Raw genomic sequence first — 3,626 nt, forward strand, 5'->3', positions numbered from 1 at the left:
GAGCAAAGTGGTGACATACTCTAATTTACTCTTCTGGGTAAGGTGAAGCTGTCTCGAAGTCCTCATGGTCTCTCTCAACTATTGATCTACAAAAATCAGATCATCATCACCAAAACCATGGAAGTTGACTGTCTTATACATCCTTAGTCTCTCTACTAGGGTCTCTGTTGGCACTAACGTATTCTGGTCGGTTGGCTTAGTAGTCCATGCTCTAAGAATGGCCTCCACTATCTTTCTATGAGTGGAGGTCAATGATGAGTGTTTTATTTCATTAATATTTTATTATTATTTAATTCGTGTTACCTCCTTTTATAGTGCTAATTTGGGTTATTTATGTTCAAATTTGTGCTCGACTATTTTCTAAGAAATAACAATTAAAAGGAGAATTAAACAGATTTTCCTATTTATTTAAGAATAGTCAGCACCAACTAGATTCAAAGATCAATCCAAGAACAAACTCTAAGTAAATAATCCAAGTAGCAAGATCAAAGGAGGGAAATAAGGTGAACCATAATTCTTTGGGAATTAAAAAGTTTTAATTGAATTTAAACATATTATATTTTATTATTTTATTAGGAATTTAGTTCGCATAGAATTTTTGTTTAGGATTTTTTTAATATTTATTGATTAGAATTTTTAGTTTGTTAGAATTAAGAGTTTGAATACTCTTAAGATCTAGTAATTTATTATTTTTAGGTTTTCTCAAGCTATAAATACCCATCAGGGTAAAGCTTAATAGATGTACAAGTTTAGAATTTAGTGTAGAACTGGTTCTGGCTTTTGTTTTGTTTTAGTTTTCAATTTAATAAAAATATTTATCTTCTTCATATTCTTTCTTTCTACATGCTAAGCATGATCTCTACCATGCTTGGCTAAATTTTTCTTTAGCTGATAGCTAATCGAAGACTCAATTCATTCTTGTGAGAATTACAAAATCGTTTCATATATTTAGATTTCTTTCTTGATTTTCGCCAGACAATGAGAGGTAATCGACCTTTCTTTAAAAATATTAATATCTTCAATCAAAAGAGTGCACATTAGTTTGATCAAAGTTTTGATCTACAATTGGGGGAAGAATCAACTTGTAGCAAGTTCAATTCCATACGAACAAACTTAGCGACAATCCGCTAAGGGAAATGAATATCTGGTTGAATTATAATATAGACACCATAATCTAAGCACGACCTTAATATCGATAGTTGATTAATATAAACAAGGGCTAGATTTCAAGAATTGACTTTGGAAATTAGTTCACCAAAGAGAAGAGCAAGTTACAAGGGTTGGGTCTTATAGACTGTAACTGGTAAGTATCCTATGTAAAATCTATTTCAGTGACCGAGACGGATTAAGGCGAAGCAAAGCTAGATGCTATCTCTTATCTTAATTAAATTTCTACACTTATTCTTTCTTATTTCTATTGCTTTTTCTTTAGTTTTATTTTATTTATTTAATTGATTATTATAAACCCTTTATTCTTTTTAGTTTTCTTATTTTACATATTTCTTGGTTAAAGATCAATTCAGATTGATATTAGAATTTTTTGAATCCCTATGGACCGACACACTTCTTCTCTATGTTACTTTTATCATACTTATTCGAGAAAGGGGATTAATTATTTGACAATTACGACCCTTATCAAATTGGTGATGTTGTCGGGGATCACGAAAAAATTACTGTTTAAAATTTGTTTTGATTTATGACCAGAAAAAATCTAAGTGAACTAGAAGATTGGGTACATGAGATCGAAGTACTAGCCTGAAGAATACGCTCATGCACACTATGATAAAGGCAACAACAACAACAACAACAATCTAAATCCAATCCATAATTTAATTCGGAGACACCTTTGGATGCCAAAACCTTTTCTTGCTTCGAAGAAGACTTCGAGAAACCGATTCAAATGGATCAATAGACTATCTAAGAATTAGTTGAAGTGCCTGTCAAACAATAACCGTTATGCATCACATTCCCTCTTAGAGAAACACTGTTTGAACTAAAAAAGGGTTTGATCCATCTTCTACCTACTTACCGTGGATTGTCGAACAAAAGTCCTCACAAGCATCTTACTTACTTTCATATGGTTTGCTCTAGCATGAAACTAAATGGAGTATATGATGATCAAATTAAACTTGGTGCTTTCTCTTTCTCTTTATCCGACTCGGCTAAAGATTGGTTATTTTAATTATCTCCTAATTTTGTTAATACATGGGTTAATATGACTCATCTTTTTATTGACAGGTTCTTCCCTGCAGTAATAACGAGTGAATTAAGAATAAAAATCTTTGGAGTACAATTAATAAATAGAGAATCATTGAATGATTACTGTGAACAATTTAAGAAACTCAACGCTAGCTAGCCACAACATGGATTTTCGAAACAAACACTTCTTCAATACTTTTATGAAGGATTAGTTCCTTTGGAGATGAAAATGATCGACCCAGTTAACAGAAGAGCACTCGTTAATATGACTTGACATGCAGCCAGAAATATGATTTTAACTATGGCTGCTAACTCTCAACAATTTGTCTCTACAAGTAAACCCACTCGATGGGTTCACAACATAAGTACAATTTCATTGGAAAATAAAATTGATTCAATCACTTGTTTAAGGTAAAACAAGTACAACTAGAATTTTTGGAATATGCACAATGCCGGACCATCCCACAAATTGTTGTCCGATGTTACATGAAGACTCTATCGTACAAGTTAACATAATTGGAAATTTTTAGGGACCTTCCCAGAGACAGTACAACGCTAACACAAATACCTGTAATCTAGAGTGGAGGAACCATCTGAACTTCAGCTATGCGTAGAACAATAAGCCTCCTTAACAACCATATCAACCAAGACCACCTCAATAACAGTTGTACCAACCGCCAAAGTCTTCACTAGAATCCATCATAGAGAGTTTGGCACTGTCTTAAGAAAAATTTCAAAACCGAACTAAAGAACATCTACAAGAAATAGATAAACAAATAAGTCAACTGGTTTAGACTGTGAAACACATGGAATCACAAGGAAAGCTACCATATAAAACTGAGGCAAACCAACGGGAGAACGCTAGTGCCATCACCCTTCGAAGTGGCACTATAATCATGCCAATACTTAAAGAATCCATTAGAAATTCCAAAGAAAAGGAAAAATCTAGATCCCAGAAGGATCAAGAAGGGGTTGAATTAGAAGAGGAAGAAACATAAAAGAAAGAAAAACCCCAAAAAAGAAATAAGGAACTTATCGCCCAAAAAATAAAGATTCAACGCCAACACCTCCTACAACCTCTCCTTATGCCATGCCACCTTCTTTTCCCTCCATGTTAGTTAAAAACGACAAACAAGCCGAGGAAAAGGAAAATATTGAATTTCTTAAAAAATGGAGATTAATATATCGCTTCTTGAAGTAATAAAAAAAGTACCAAGATATGCTAGATTTTTGAAAGATCTTTTCACGAATAAAATTAGACTTACCAGAATAAAAGGTAAATTTAGGTGAAAATGTCTCAGTTTTTTTTCAACACAGATTTCCAAAAAAATTAAAGGACAAAGGTATTCTTGCTATACCATGTAAAACAACAAGGTGAGAATTAAACGTGCTATTTGTGACCTTGGTGCTTCAATTAATGTTATGTC

Source organism: Hibiscus syriacus, unplaced genomic scaffold (assembly GCF_006381635.1).
Source record: "Hibiscus syriacus cultivar Baekdansim isolate YM2019G1 unplaced genomic scaffold, ASM638163v2 tig00110683_pilon, whole genome shotgun sequence".
In the NCBI taxonomy this organism is placed as follows: domain Eukaryota; kingdom Viridiplantae; phylum Streptophyta; class Magnoliopsida; order Malvales; family Malvaceae; genus Hibiscus; species Hibiscus syriacus.